This window comes from Gossypium hirsutum, chromosome A04 (genome assembly GCF_007990345.1).
Source record: "Gossypium hirsutum isolate 1008001.06 chromosome A04, Gossypium_hirsutum_v2.1, whole genome shotgun sequence".
In the NCBI taxonomy this organism is placed as follows: Eukaryota; Viridiplantae; Streptophyta; class Magnoliopsida; order Malvales; family Malvaceae; genus Gossypium; species Gossypium hirsutum.
In genome coordinates, this window is record NC_053427.1 from 22044530 (window position 1) to 22062178 (window position 17649).

Sequence of the window (17649 nt, forward strand, 5' to 3'; positions counted from 1 at the left end):
TAACTCGCAACCAGGTTATCATAAAAATATTTGCTACCATTCAAATTCAAACCCCTAATCTCTTGGCTACGCTATACGTCCCTTGCCACTACGGCACCTACCTTATTTGTGTCGTTCTTCCTCCTCAATTAATTGTAAAGTCTTTCTGCCGAGCCCCAGGTTGTCTAAAAAAAACCCACAACTTTTGCCCGTGCTGCGACTTGAACCTAGCACTTCTCCTTACTCCTAACGCCATCATACCACTGGCCAAACGCATCCTTTGTGTCTAATTTCCACCAAACATATTTATAAGGCCTAAAAGCTTACTTCCCTACTAAACATATGCGCAATAAAAATTTTCGCCAAGGCCAGGACTCAAACCCTGGTCTTCCTGCTTGTTACCAACGCCTTTTGCCACTAGGCCAAGCATTTTCTTGTGTTAGATTTTACCAGGCCTTATTAATAAGTCTTCCACCTAATGCTCAGGGTCCTTTAGAAAAAAATGCAAAATTGTGCTAAAGCCCTAGATCAAACCCAGGACATTTTCCACACTACCTACCCTTCCTAAATCACTTAACAATTAGATTAAACATGCAATTATAAAATATTTAAACACACTTCATTTATTCAAGCCGCCTTCTAACCGATCCCAAACTCAAGACCCATTACTTCTAGGCCCAAAATTCAGGGTGTTACAATTCACCCTTTTTTAAAAAAAATTCATCCTCAAAATTTCTAAATAATAGGGTAGTCGTGTATCAACTAACCCACTACGCTACCGCTGTGGACTCTGATCCTAATAATTTTAATATATATTCAAAACATCCACCTATCACAAACATTCTCAAACACACAAAATAAGTATCAAATTCAGATTCAAGTGTTTTAATACAATCTGATATCAAAGGAAATCCTATTCAATATAAACAATTAATAGCTTAAGACATATTGCAGTATAACAGTTCAACATAATTCAGTAGTAAAAGAACTTACTTGGCTCGACGTCGGAGACTCGGTGTGTCATACAATAGGATCTTTCAAAACCACCTCAATATCATTTGTAAATAATTTTTAAATCCCAAAAACAAAACCCATTTCACAGCCCGAGTTTTGAACTTGGCTTTGATACCACTAAATGTAACACCCCAAACTCAGCCCGAATGTTATGGCCGAATCTGGCGTGTCACCTTGAAGTGTTTTAGCGAAAACCTTGTTTTCATTGAAAACCCTTTTTTAAAATGATACAACACAATTGCTTTGTAAAATCTCTTTTCAGTTGTGGAAGCTTTGTTTAAAACATTTAATTTAAATGTAACTTGTCATTTAAAAATTTAGCTGCGGAAACATAGTATTTAAAAAGTAGTTATGGTTTAACGTTCTACTTCTAATAAATATAAAGCATAAAAATGATAGTAATCCTAATTTGAAATATTAGCCAGAGGAAAGACCTTGTTACAACCCAAATCAAATAGAAATAATTTAAAATCAAAATATTAAAAATTACATAAAAATTAAGTCTAAACTTTTTATGCTATTTGGCCACCTCCGAATCCCTCCATCCGTAGAACCGCCTACTGAGGATCACCTGAAAAATTTAAAAGGAGGGGGTGAGTTTCGAAAACTCAGTGTGTACAACCCTCAACGAGTATAAGCAATCATCAGTTATTTTGGGCCTGAGCCCAATTCAATATGTAACATCGCCTACCTATGTCCATTGTCGGAATAGGGTACGAGGCTTTACTGTAGTTTACTGGACCATTTCAGATAATTCTGAGTCATTTATTATTCATATTTTGAAAATAATCATAACGCCTCTCTATTGGGCCCTCGAAGCCCCAAACATACATTAGAAACCAACCGGAATTAAATCGGGATCACATATTTTTTTATTTTATTTTATATAATTATTATTATTATTTTTGCAAAATCTTAATTTATATTTTCATCTAAGTACTTACCATTTCAATGCTCCTTATAATTAAATGTGTTACCATTCAATCAATAGCTTGGCACTTGTCTAAGCGTCAAACAACATCATTGTTAGTATTCTTGCACATATTTCATATAAATTCAACATTGATATACCTATTTTCTCGTCATATCATCCTTGAGTTTAATAATTGTCTTTACTTACATAATTTCCTCGTATCAACATATCAAAGATAATCATATATGTACATGTCATGAAACATATCATTCTCTTACCGTTTCTTCATAAGTATATGTGACAGCCCTAATGTGACATTAGTCGAAAAGTGGTTTCGGGGCCACAAAACCGAGTCATAAAAATAATTAGCTGTCATATTTGATGCTTATTATATGTATATATGCATGTGTGAAAATTTCATATTTGAATTTTGTTTAATTGTAGGTGAATTTTAGTAAATAGGACTTATGTGAGAAAATTTTGAAATGTGATAGGTCAAAACATAAGGATCTATTAGTGCATGAAATAAAAAGGGGGGGACTTGCATGTCAATTTCCCCCCTAATTAGTAGTGGCTGGCCATGACAAGTATGGTGGACCAAGTGTGATGGGCAAAAACATGTCATAAACACGTTAAGTTAGTGTTTCATGGGAGGTATGATAAAATAAGGAGCATGGGAATAAAATAATGAAAGGGAATAGGATGAAAACAAAAAAAAAAGTGTGTGGTTGTTCCCCCATTTTGCCGAAACTAGAAAAAAAAGAAAAGAAAGGCTTCATCCTTTGGTTCTTCTTGGCCGGTTTGAAAGAAAGAAGAAGAGAGGTTTCGGTCACCTTGAGCTTAAGGGGAGGTTAGTATATTGTGTTAAATTCTTAAGTTTTAAACTTGTTTCTAGTTAATTAGCTAATTTCTTACACAAACCATGGCAAAATTTCGAAATCTCGGTGATGGCTTGAGCATTCGGTTTTGGTTGTTGAAAGGAATGAGTTGGAGGTTGGATCATGTTAAGATTCGGCCTTGTACATAAACATTAAGAGTTTGATGTTTTTGTGATTTTTGGAAGGTAAATAAGGTTATACACAAGATAAATACTAAGATTTTGGTTGACTTGTTTTAGTGAGGTTTGGCCAAGGACCTTATGTGCAAGTCTATTCGGTTTAAGTAGAGAAAACGTGACGGGTAGATATGAAGTAATGTGTATATTGGTTCGGCTGCTAAGCAAGGAAATAATTGTTAGTAACATAGTATCTATGCACTTATGTATATATATGTATGTACAAATAACCTATTTAGCTATGGATATCTAAGGTGTTAAATAATGAAATTCTTGAGGACTTGGGTTAAATAGCATTCGGCCAAGGACTATATGGGCTTGTTAATTCGGTTTAAGTGAGAAAACTATGATAGAGAAATATGACTAAATTGTGGACTTTGATAATTTAAATGATGCATTTGACTTGTGTACCGACCTAGGACGATATGTGTTTCTATATGAAGTTAGATGGTGTTGATGAAGTTCGGTAATGCATGATGTTTAAATAGTATTGAGCAAGGTCATTGTACTTAAATTGTATGACATACATGTATTGAATGGAATTGCCCAAGTGAAAGTATTAAATGAATTTATTTGTTTAAATTAAGCTCAAGAGCAAAGGGGATCTAAATCCGATAAAGGGAAGGAAAAAGTGGTCGAATAGCCATCGAAACCGTTCGACAACACCCGAGGTAAGTTTTCAAGTAACGAGACTTAGTTTACGATTTGATTAAGTCATGACGTATGAGCGTAACAAATATACGGTGATATGATGATTCTACTTGAATTTTATGTTGAGTTAATTTGTCTATACGTGTGACGGGTAGCCGTATGTGCATAGAGATCGTGTCATAAAGCAAACTAAACCATGCTGTTTGTATGTGGCTAGTGAGCCAAAAATGGGATTGCTTAATACGTGACTTGTGTTTGAACTCTGATTATGAAAATGGAATATAAATGTGTCATGATTTGTTGATATGTGCATGAATGTTTGGATGATAACCGGGCTAAGTCCCGAAGGCATTTACGCTAGTGACTAGTTCCGGGCTAAGTCCCGAAGGCATTTGTGCGAGTTACTATATCCGGGCTAAGTCCCGAAGGCATTTGTGCGAGTTACTATATCCTGGCTAAGTCCCGAAGGCATTTGAGCGAGTAGCTATATCCGGTTAAATCCCGAAGGTACTTGGCTTGGGAATGAGCGACCTTGCTGTAATAGTTTCAATTAATATGCTCGTAAAATCCCAGCGATGAGGTATGTTTCGTATGTGCTTTGAATTAGTTGATCCCTTACAAATAAGTATTCGCTCAATCGATAAATGAGCTACCGGCCTTTGGCTATGTTGATCTTTTGTGTATGAATATAAGGGTTGGTAATGTGAATTAAGTATGATATTGAGAATTTGTGCATGTCAAATTATCCATTTAGCTATATGAATGCTACATTTTAGTTGTGTCAAATTTTATGGCTCAAAACTTACTACGCATTAAATGCTTACTCCACTTCTGTAAATCTCTGTTTTATAGATTTTGGTTCTTCAGCTATCGGACTCGGGATTTTTGAAGTCGAAGTCCCCCACACTATCCAAGCTCCTTTTGGCACACTTTTGGTTGAACTTTGAAATGGCATGTATAGGACACCCCTTTTTTTGTTATTAGTCAAGTACTTTGGTGTTGTTTATATTTGGATAGCCATGCGAAAATGGCTTATATATATTTTGAGCATAATGTTATAATCATCTTGAATGTATATGTTCATTAGGAGGCATGGAAATGTTTGGCAATGATTAGCCATTAGAATGGTTCATCATGATTATATTTTGGGCTATATATGCTAAAGGGCTAGTTGAATCATGGAAACTATGAAATAGGTAAAGTCTACCTTAAAGGCAGATGCTGATAGCAGCAGTGATGTAGATTTGAAAAATCACTAAAAATAGTAGGAATGGAATTAAATGGTGAATAAATTATTTAATCAAACCTTGATGAATATACTTTCACATGGAAGAAACCAAACGATCATATGAGTTGTATGTTAAGAGATATATAGGTTTTCGCGAAATAGGGCCAGAACGGTTTCTGGATTCCCTGTTCCGACTTTGGAAATTCATTATAAATTAACCAGAGATAATTAGAAGTCATGCCATATATGTATAGATTCATTTTCGAGTCTAGTTTCTATAGAAAGAAACGGAATCAGTATTGAAACCCTGTACAGGGAGATATCCAAGTCGTAGTGCGTGAAGGCAAAGTAGTTGAACCCTGAAACAGGGGAGAATTTAACTAATAAACTGTACTAATTGGCTTGACCAAAAATTCTAGAAAAAAATTTGTAGATGAACATATGAGTCTAGTTTCAGGAAAAATTTACAAAACTGGTTTTTGAGTTTTGAAACTCAAGATATGATTTTTAAGGCGACAGTGATGCAGTAACCAGCTTGTCTGGAAAATTTTCAAATGGACTGTGAAAATAAGTGGATTAAGCCCGTTAACCCCTCGTGTCCGACTCCGGCAACGGTCTCGGGTACGGGGTGTTACAATTTTATTGGTATCAGAGCTACGGTTTAGTCGATTCTAGGACTACCGTAATGCGTTGGGGTCTAGTTATACATGCCATTTTATGTGATTATTTGATAGTGTGGTGATTTCTGACATTGCGAATGTGTTTATTTATAGTAATGGATCCTGATCCCAACCGAGCGGTAGCTGATGATCTTGAGAGTGTAGCGCCTGCTTCCGCACAAGGGACAGCGCCGGCGGACTCTCAACCTAATGCTAGTAATCCGAATGATGAAGCTAGACAAGCTTTTTATAGCGTGATGAATGATTGGTTCAACCAATACATTCGAACTAATACGGCTGTTCCACAACCTCCATTCCCGACAAACACAACCCCCGCACCTACGATACCTCCGGTAGCTGACCAAATAAGGTCGAATAAGCCCTCAGTTGACAAAATCCGAAAACATGGGGCTACTGAATTTAAAGCTACAGACAGCGATGATGCCGAGCAAGCGGAATTTTGGTTGGACAACACTATCCGGGTACTCGATGAGCTATCTTGCACACCCGATGAGTGCCTAAAGTGTACTATCTCCTTGCTACTTGATTCTGCCTACTATTGGTGGAATACGTTGACTTCTGTTGTGCCTAGAGAGCAAGTAACTTGGGAGTTTTTCCAAACCGAGTTTCAAAAGAAGTATATCAGTCAAAGATTCATTGATCAAAAACGGAAGGAATTTCTTGAACTTAAACAAGGTTCTATGTCGGTTACCGACTATGAACGAAAATTTGTAAGGCTTAGCCGGTACGCGCAGGAATGGATTTCTTCAGAAGCCGTGATGTGTAAACATTTCGAGGATGGACTGAATGATGATATAAAGTTGTATGTTGGCATTTTGGAAATTCGAGAATTTGTGGCACTTGTCGAGCGGGCTTGCAAAGCCGAGGAGCTCAGTATGGAGAAAAGAAAAGCTGAGGTGGAAGCAAAGGAGTTTCGTAAGAGGTCTTCGGGGAAGCCCTTCCCACAGTCATCGAAGAAATTTAGAGATGGCTTAGGCTGATCTAGAGGCACTTCGGGCTTATCTAGACGAGATCGCGATCGACCCCCTATGAGTGCACGAGTCACTTCGGTCGCCAGTGTTGGAAATGATCGTCGAGACAGAACGGAGTGTCAGTATTGTGGTAAATGGCACTCGGGGAGTTGTAGATTCCATGACCGCTCCTGTTACAAGTGCAGGTCAGTTGACCACTTCATTAAAGATTGCCCGAGGTTGTTTGAACAGAATGCAAATCAGAGTGGGAAACCGGGTGCTACCACTGCTCGACGTAGACCATCTAGAAATACGGGCAATGCTAGTGGTGGTCAGAGAGGATCTAGGGATGCTACGACCAGATCTGAGGCTCGTGCTCCTACTAGAGCTTATGCTATACGCGCACGCGAGGATGCTTCCTCGCCAGATGTTATTACCGGTACTTTTACTCTCTTTGATACTAATGTGATTGCTTTGATTGACCCTGGTTCTACTCATTCTTATATATGTGAAACCTTAGCATCCAGTAAGACTTTACCTATTGAGTCTACTGAGTTCGTAATTCAGGTGTCAAATCCCTTGGGTCGTTACGTGCTTGTCGACAAAGTGTGTAAGAAATGTCCCTTAGTAATTCGAGGTTCCTGTTTTCCGGCGGACTTGATGCTTTTGCCGTTCGATGAATTTGATGTTATTCTTGGTTTGGATTGGTTGACCGTGCATGATGCGGTTGTCAATTGCAAAAGCAAGACTATTGATTTGAGGTGCGCAAATAACGAGATAATCCGAGTTGAGTCTACGGACTTAAAGGGGTTGCCAGCTGTAATATCATCAATGTTGGCTCAGAAATATGTAAGAAAGGGGTGCGAAGCATACCTTGCGTATGTACTTGATGACAAAGAGTTAGAAAAGAAACCCGAATCTATGCCGATGGTTTGCGAATACCCGGATGTTTTTCCCGAAGAATTACCGGGTTTACCACCTGTTCGGGAGGTAGAGTTTGGTATTGAGCTTGTACCTGGGACTACGCCAATTTCGATAGCTCCGTATCGTATGGCACCAACCGAGTTAAAAGAGTTGAAAGCTCAGTTGCAAGAGTTGACGGATAGAGGTTTCACTCGACCAAGTTTCTCACCTTAGGGTGCACCAGTATTGTTTGTGAAAAAGAAGGACGGAACCATGAGGTTGTGCATTGACTATCGTCAGCTGAATAAAGTAACGATAAAGAATAAATATCCGTTACCACGTATTGATGATTTGTTTGATCAACTAAAGGGAGCCTCGGTGTTTTCAAAAATAGATTTGAGATCGGGTTATTACCAATTACGAATTCGAGATTCGGATATACCCAAAATTGCTTTCAGAACGAGATACGGTCACTACGAGTTCTTAGTGATGCCGTTTGGGCTCACTAATGCCCCTGCGGTATTTATGGATTTGATGAATCGGATCTTTAGACAGTATTTAGACCGGTTCGTAGTTGTGTTTATTGATGACATCTTGGTCTATTCAAGAGATGAGACTGAACATGCTGAGCACCTGAGATTAGTGTTGCAAATTTTACGGGATAAGCAGTTATATGCTAAGTTCAGTAAGTGTGAGTTCTGGTTAAGAGAGGTTAGCTTCTTGGGTCATGTGGTATCTGCATCGAGTATTCGAGTTGACCCGAGCAAAATTTCAGCCATACTTAACTGGAAGCCTTCGAGGAATATTACTGAGGTTCGGAGCTTTTTGGGACTTGCCGGTTACTACCGACGGTTTGTAAAAGGTTTCTCGATGATAGCCACACCAATGACGAAGCTACTTCAAAAAGATGTTAAGTTCGAATGGACGGAAAAATGTCAGAAAAGTTTTGATCAACTGAAAACTTATTTGACTGAAACTCCAATTCTAGTACAGCCCGAATCAGGCAAAGAATTTGTCATTTATAGTGATGCCTCCCCACTTGGGTTGGGTTGCGTATTGATGTAAGAAGGTCGAGTTGTGGCCTATGCGTCGAGACAATTAAAGCCACATGAGAAAAATTATCCGACCCATGATCTCTAATTAGCAGCCATCGTATTTGCTTTGAAAATATGGCGACATTACTTATTTGGTGAGAAGTGCCATGTATTTTCGGACCACAAAAGTCTCAAATATTTGATGACTCAAAGAGACTTAAATCTGCGACAAAGACGTTGGCTCGAGTTGTTAAAAGATTATGAGCTTGTCATTGACTATCACCCGGGAAAGGCTAATGTGGTTGCGGATGCCTTAAGTCGTAAATCACTGTTTGCTTTACGAGCGATGAATGTACACTTGTCTATTCTATCCGACAATGTGTTAGTGGCGGAATTAAAGGCCAAACCATTGTTGATTCATCAAATTCGTGAAGCTCAGAAAGTCGATGATGAATTGGTTGCAAAACGGGCTGAATGTGTTCCGAATATGGAATCAGAGTTTCAAATTGATGATGACGATTGTTTGAGGTTCAGAAGTCGGTTGTGTGTTCCAAGAAATTCAAAACTCATTTCGATGATTCTGAACGAAGCTCATTGTAGCCGAATGTCAATTCACCCGGGGAGTACGAAAATGTACAACGATCTGAGACGTCAGTTTTGGTGGCATGGTATGAAACGAGACATTTTCGATTTTGTTTCGAAGTGTTTAATATGTCAGCAAGTGAAGGCGGAACATCAAGTGCCTACGGGTTTACTTCAGCCGGTCATGATACCTGAATGAAAATGGGATCGAGTCACGATGGATTTTGTATCTGGGTTGCCATTGTCGACAAGTAAGAAAGATGCTATTTGGGTTGTTGTTGATAGACTAACTAAGTCGGCTCATTTTATCCCCGTACGTACGAATTTTTCATTGGATAAACTAGCTGAATTGTATGTTTCTCAGATTGTGAGATTACACGGGGTACCGATTTCTATTGTGTCGAATAGAGATCCGAGATTCACCTCGCGATTTTGGAAGAAATTACAAGATGCTTTGGGTACCAAGCTGCATTTTAGCACCGCTTTTCATCCGCAAACCGATGGTCAATCCGAGCGGATAATTCAGATACTCGAGGATATGCTGAGATGCTGTATCCTTGAGTTTAGTGGTTCATGGGAACGGTACTTACCTTTGATTGAATTCGCTTACAATAATAGTTTTCAATCAAGTATTAAGATGGCACCTTACGAGGCTTTGTACGGGCGTAAATGCCACACACCATTGTTTTGGACCGAGCTCAGTGAAAGAAAAATTTTCGGAGTTGATTTGATTAGAGATGCTGAGCAGAAAGTAAAAATAATTCGTGAAAGTCTGAAGGCAGCCATAGATCGTCAGAAATCGTATGCGGATTTGAAACGAAAGGACATTGAATATTAGGTGGGAGATAAAGTGTTTCTTAAAGTTTCACCTTGGAAAAAGATACTCAGATTTGGGCGTAAGGGCAAATTGAGTCCGAGGTTCATCGGGCCATATGAAATATCCAAACGAGTCGGTCCAGTTGCGTATCGATTAATTTTGCCCCCTGAACTTGAAAAGATTCACGACGTCTTTCATGTTTCGATGCTTCGACGTTATAGATCTGATCCATCGCACATAATTAATCCATCAGAGGTTGAAATTCAACCCGATATGAGTTATGAAGAAGAACCGATTTGTATCCTGGCTCGTGAAGTGAAAGAGTTACGAAACAAAAGGGTTCCTTTAGTGAAAGTGTTATGGCTCAAACACGGGATGGAAGAAGCTACTTGGGAAACCGAGAACTCTATGAAAGAACGTTACCCAAACCTGATTACCGGTAAGATTTTCGGGGACGAAAATTTCTTAAGTGGGGGAGAGTTGTGAAAGCCCTAATGTGACCCTAGTCGGGAAGTGGTTTCGGGGCCACAAAACCGAGTCATAAAAATAATTAGCTGTCATATTTGATGCTTATTATATGTATATATGTATGTGAGAAAATTTCATATTTGAATTTTGTTTAATTGTAGGCGAATTTTAGTAAATAGGACTTATGTGAGAAAATTTTGAAATGTGATAGGTCAAAACATAAGGATCTATTAGTGCATGAAATAAAAAGGGGGGGACTTGCATGTCAATTTCCCCCCCTAATTAGTAGTGGCCGGCCATGACAAGTATGGTGGACCAAGTGTGATGGGCAAAAACATGTCATAAACATGTTAAGTTAGTGTTTCATGGGAGGTATGATAAAATAAAAAGGATGGGAATAAAATAATGAAAGGGAATAGGATGAAAAAAAAAGTGTGTGGTTGTTCCCCCATTTTGCCGAAACTAGAAAAAAAAGAAAAGAAAGGCTTCATCCTTTGGTTCTTCTTGGCCGGTTTGAAAGAAAGAAGAAGAGAGGTTTCGGTCACCTTGAGCTTAAGAGGAGGTTAGTATATTGTGTTAAATTCTTAAGTTTTAAACTTGTTTCTAGTTAATTAGCTAATTTCTTACACAAACCATGGCAAAATTTCGAAATCTCGGTGATGGCTTGAGCATTCAGTTTTGGTTGTTGAAAGGAATGAGTTGGAGGTTGGATCATGTTAAGATTCGGCCTTGTACATAAACATTAAGAGTTTGATGTTTTTGTGATTTTTGGAAGGTAAATAAGGTTATACACAAGATAAATACTAAGATTTTGGTTGACTTGTTTTAGTGAGGTTTGGCCAAGGACCTTATGTGCAAGTCTATTCGGTTTAAGTAGAGAAAACGTGACGGGTAGATATGAAGTAATGTGTATATTGGTTCGGCTGCTAAGCAAGGAAATAATTGTTAGTAACATAGTATCTATGCACTTATGTATATATATGTATGTACAAATAACCTATTTAGCTATGGATATCTAAGGTGTTAAATAATGAAATTCTTGAGGACTTGGGTTAAATAGCATTCGGCCAAGGACTATATGGGCTTGTTAATTCGGTTTAAGTGAAGAAACTATGATAGAGAAATATGACTAAATTGTGGACTTTGACAATTTAAATGATGCATTTGACTTGTGTATCGACCTAGGACGATATGTCTTTCTATATGAAGTTAGATGGTGTTGATGAAATTCGGTAATGCATGATGTTTAAATAGTATTGAGCAAGGTCATTGTACTTAAATTGTATGACATACATGTATTGAATGGAATTGCCCAAGTGAAAATATTGAATGAATTTATTTGTTTAAATTAAGCTCAAGAGCAAAGGGGATCTAAATCCGATAAAGGGAAGGAAAAAGTGGTCGAATAGCCATCGAAACCGTTCGACAACACCCGAGGTAAGTTTTCGAGTAACGAGACTTAGTTTACGATTTGATTAAGTCATGACGTATGAGCGTAACAAATATACGGTGATATGATGATTCTACTTGAATTTTATGTTGAGTTAATTTGTCTATACGTGTGACGGGTAGCCATATGTGCATAGAGATCGTGTCATAAAGCAAACTAAACCATGCTGTTTGTATTTGGCTAGTGAGTCGAAACTGGGATTGCTTAATACGTGACTTGTGTTTGAACTCTGATTATGAAAATGGAATATAAATGTGTCATGATTTGTTGATATGTGCATGAATGTTTGGATGATAACCGGGCTAAGTCCCGAAGGCATTTACGCTAGTGACTAGTTCCGGGCTAAGTCCCGAAGGCATTTGTGCGAGTTACTATATCTGGGCTAAGTCCCGAAGGCATTTGTGCGAGTTACTATATCCGGGCTAAGTCCCGAAAGCATTTGTGCGAGTTACTATATCCGGGCTAAGTCCCGAAGGCATTTGAGCGAGTAACTATATCCGGTTAAATCCCGAAGGTACTTGGCTTGGGAATGAGCGACCTTGCTGTAATAGTTTCAATTAATACGCTCGTAAAATCCCAGCGATGAGGTATGTTTCGTATGTGCTTTGAATTAGTTGATCCCTTACAAATAAGTATTCGCTCAATCGATAAATGAGCTACCGGCCTTTGGCTATGTTGATCTTTTGTGTATGAATATAAGGGTTGGTAATGTGAAGTAAGTATGATATTGAGAATTTGTGCATGTCAAATTATCCATTTAGCTATATGAATGTTACATTTTAGTTGTGTCAAATTTTATGGCTCAAAACTTACTAAGCATTAAATGCTTACTCCGCTTCTGTAAATCTCTGTTTTATAGATTTTGGTTCTTCAGCTATCGGACTCGGGATTTTTGAAGTCGAAGTCGCCCACACTATCAAAGCTCCTTTTGGTACACTTTTGGTTGAACTTTGAAATGGCATGTATAGGACACCCCTTTTTTTGTTATTAGTCAAGTACTTTGGTGTTGTATATATTTGGATAGCCATGCGAAAATGGCTTATATATATATTTTGAGCATAATGTTATAATCATCTTGAATGTATATGTTCATTAGGAGGCATGGAAATGTTTGGCAACGATTAGCCATTAGAATGGTTCATCATGATTATATTTTGGGCTATATATGCTAAAGGGCTAGTTGAATCATGGAAACTATGAAATAGGTAAAGTCTACCTTAAAGGCAGATGCTGACAGCAGCAGTGATGTAGATTTGAAAAATCACTAAAAATAGTAGGAATGGAATTAAATGGTGAATAAATTATTTAATCAAACCTTGATGAATATACTTTCACATGGAAGAAACCAAACGATCATATGAGTTGTTTGTTAAGAGATATATAGGTTTTCTCGAAATAGGGCCAGAACGGTTTCTGGATTCCCTGTTCCGACTTTGGAAATTCATTATAAATTAACCAGAGATAATTATAAGTCATGCCATATATGTATAGATTCCTTTTTGAGTCTAGTTTTTATAGAAACAAACGGCATCAGTATTGATACCCTGTACAGGGAGATATCCAAGTCGTAGTGCGTGAAGGTCAGAGTAGTCGAACCCTGAAACAGGGGAGAATTTAACTAATAAACTGTACTAATTGGCTTGACCAAAAATTATAGAAAAACATTTGTAGATGAACATATGAGTCTAGTTTCAGGAAAAATTTACGAAACTGGTTTTCGAGTTTTGAAACTCAAGATATGATTTTTAAGGCGACAGTGATGCAGTAACCAGCTTGTCTGGAAAATTTTCAAATGGACTGTGAAAATAAGTGGATTAAGCCCGTTAACCCCTCGTGTCCGACTCCGGCAACGGTCTCGGGTACGGGGTGTTATAGTATATATCATTTATTTCATTATATCAATATTTCATGCTCCATCATTTTCATATATTTTATGTATATTTATTCCGGTAATAGCTTATATTAAACTTAACATAAATTATATTTCATGTACTTGTACTTATTTCGTTTATCTATCTTCATAATTATTTCATACAACTATTTTTTACATATATTTCCATATGACTAGTTCTTGTAAACATTTCACACAACCATTTCATATAACCATTCTTCATATGATACATATTACCTGAATATCAATTGTTCAACAGATGTCATAGCGTCTCCTATCCACGGTCTTATTTATCTTTGACATGATGCCATAATGTATTTCAACTATGGTCTTACTCATTTTCTGTCATGTTGCCATGGTATCTTTCAACCATGATCTTATTCTTTCATGTCACGTTGCCATGGTATCTTTCAACCATTGTCTTACACATTTCATATCATGTTGCCATGATATCTTTCAACCATGGTCTTACACATTTCATATCATGTTGCCATGGTATCTTTCAACCATGGTCTTACACCTTTCATTTCAGAGAGCACACTCCCGCGAACCTCATCCTTACAGCGGGATTACCAGTCCAGGCTAAATTCTCTGTAATATGAACTCATAGAGTATTATCGGGATTACCAGTCCAGGCTAAATTCAGACCCTAATTGGGATTACCCATCCGGGCTAAATCCATTTTACACGTATTCTTCAGGAGGGCTATATCAGGATAGGATCACCCATCTGGGCTAGATCTTTTTTACCGTCAATTCCTTTTCCAATGATTCGTCGAATTCCATTCCATTCAACCGGGATTTATTTTCAATTTATATCGAGTATTATCAATATTTCATCAATTATCATGACTTGAACATTCAAATTATATTTTCATCACAAAACCACATATTTCAAGTATTTAAAAATACAATTAAAGTTACACAAACTTACCTCATTGCTTGTTAGTGTTTATAATTTCATTAATCCGATATCTTTTCTTTTCCACGATCAAGTCTCGCATTTGAGTCGTCCGGATCTTTATAAATAAATTTGATCATCATTTTCATTTATTTCATATTCTAACGCATTTAATTAATGCTCTAGGAAAAATTACTATTTTGCCCCTAAACTTTTAATTAATGACGATTCCATCCTTAAGGTCAGGAAAATAAAATTCTTGCAATTTAATCCTTATTTCCAGCTATTATTCTCATACATATTGATAACAGTCCATGAATTCTATAAAATATCAGAATTTTCCATAATTTCAACATTTTTCAATTTAATCCCTAAAACATGTTTTCCCCCAATCTTGAACTAAATTAATAATTTCATTCAATTTCGTAATTTAAATAATAAAATAATCCATTTCATGCAATTAGGTCTTTTCTGACATTTTTACAAAATTGCCCATAAAGTTTTAATTTTATTCAATTTAGTCCCTGAGCCTAAAATATGCAAATTAGCCATTCTAGATGAATATTCATACATATTTTTCCTCCTCCTCCTCTCCATTCCACATCCTTAATTTATATAACATGTTACAAGTAACAATATCAATAATTTCACTATTTACTTATGTGTATATTCAAAATTATCCATTTGCATCATAGTCACTAAATTATTTATATCTTGAGCTACAGAACTTGAAATTAAGATCCGCTAATTTTCCATGAAACTACACTCACATATATTCTTTCCATAAAATTTTAATAATCTTTTATTAAGCCAATAATTACATTTTATTCTTTAAAGTCACCCATGTTCTGCTCTCTGATAGTTTCGACCCTTCTTTACTGAAAATTAATTATCTCCCCATATAGGATTCAAATGATGTTCCTGTTTATTTCTATTGAAAAGAGACTCATTTAGAATTCTAATAATATAAATTAAATTCCATAATTATTTTTCTCCGATTTTTGATGATTTTCCAAAGTCAGAACAGGAGAACCCGAATTCACTCTGCCCTTGTCTCACAAAATTTATTATTTCTCATAATTCACAATTCCATTTCTTACACCGTTTCTTTTATAAGAAACTAGACTCAATAATATTTAATTCCATATTTTTTTCATTCTCAAATTAATTCCCAAAATTTATGGTGATTTTTCAAAGTTAGCCTACTGCTGCTGTCCAAAACTGTTTTAGTGCAAGATATTAATTACCATGTTTATAACACCCTTATTTTCTTTCTCTACACTATTTTTCATCACTTTCTCTTATTTTCTCTTCACTAAGATATCAAGAACATAGGATCATATGTAAGGAAACTCTACATTAACATCAATCCCATGTTTTTTCAATAATATCAAACTTAAAAATATATTGAAATCATGATGTTCTTACCTTGTTCTATTGATTTCAATCTTCATCTTGATTTTCTCTCTCCTTCAGCTTCCATTTCTTGAATCCAACTTGATATTTTAACTTCCCATAGCCTCTTTAACATTTTTCTCTTTTGGTAGCTATGAAAATTCTTTTGATTTTTGGGTGAAAATGGTGAATTTTTGGTAGAAGGACCAAATTGTAAAGAAAAGAAAGTTTCTTTCTTCCTTTTCTCTTCATACGTTGGGTGCATGGGAAAAAGATGATGATTCTTCATCTTTATTTCCTTATATATACTAAATAAAATAATAATAAAATAATAAAATATCATTTAAAAATTAAATTAAAATATTAATAAACTAGTATTTATTTATTTATTTAATCTAAAATATCTCCAACATCATCATTGCTTTCTAGATTTCTCTCTCTTCCAATTGACCATTTTTCCCTTTATTATCTTTTAAAATTCCATCCTTGAGTCATCATTTAATTTGGTAAAATTGTAATTTAGTCCCTCTTAGTTCTTCACCTATTCAATTTGGTCCTAATTCATCCATTTTCCTTAGTTTCTAGATCATTCCACTCTTAAAATATTTACACTATTGGTCCTTCAACTTTTTTATATTTACACTTTAACCCCTCAAATTTTGAGTATTTACTCTTGTGCAACAAAACTTTTCTCACTTTTACAATTTAGTCATTTCTTGAATTAATATATCATAATATGCTTCTTAATTTTGACATAACTCAAAATTTCCCTTTTTATCACTTTATTTCCTTATTTTACTATATCAAGGATAATATATTACTCTAAAAAATTTTCGGGGTATTACACAATAACGGTGGCCTTTGGGCCTTAGTCCATGTTAGCCTCAGTTGGGCCGAAGCCCACATCTCAATAATATCACAATAATAACATACGTGCAATGCTGTGCAACCCACCCCAATAATCCAACCGCTACACACCAACTCTGTCCCCTGGTACACATCATGAGAGGATATAAATATCGACCCACCCAATCGATACACATCAATGGTAGCTCGGTTGCGGTACTACCTTCATTGCAGGAAGCTGCCAATCATATATTGGGCTTAATAGCCGTCGGTGGATCCACGATTGTCAAGCAACCATGCGATCCTCATATACTTCCTCCGTTCCATAATTTCCAACCCACATGCAACCTAAACAGAATATCATATGAATACATATGAATGCAGCAAGTATACATGTATCATCCATAAATCTTACATTCCACACATAAGAGTATTTTAGTCATTTTCGCCCTTAGGGGTATTTCGGTAATTTTCTTTTATTACGGGTTTTTACTTACCTTGGCCCGTTAACAAATCCCGTTAGCTAAGATGAACGGATACTATGCACCAGATAGGATTTCAGAGAAGAGGAGGTGAGTCATTAAGACTGCTTAAGTACCAAGCTCTCCCTAGATCCAATCCTAGACATGCATATACTCGTTGCCACACCATAACTCGATGACTTATCCACAGTCTCAATAAATTAATCAAGTTTTATACAGTCATCATGTACTAGGCCCAAAACCCTTTACAAACCCAAACAAGTCCATATACATGCTTATGGCCTACTAGGCCCAATCTCATCCATATGGCCTATTAGGCCCAAATCACATCTATATGGCCCGCTAGGCCCAATCACTTTTACAGTCATGCTCACATACGATTTTCCAGCACAAAGCATCAATTATTAATTTT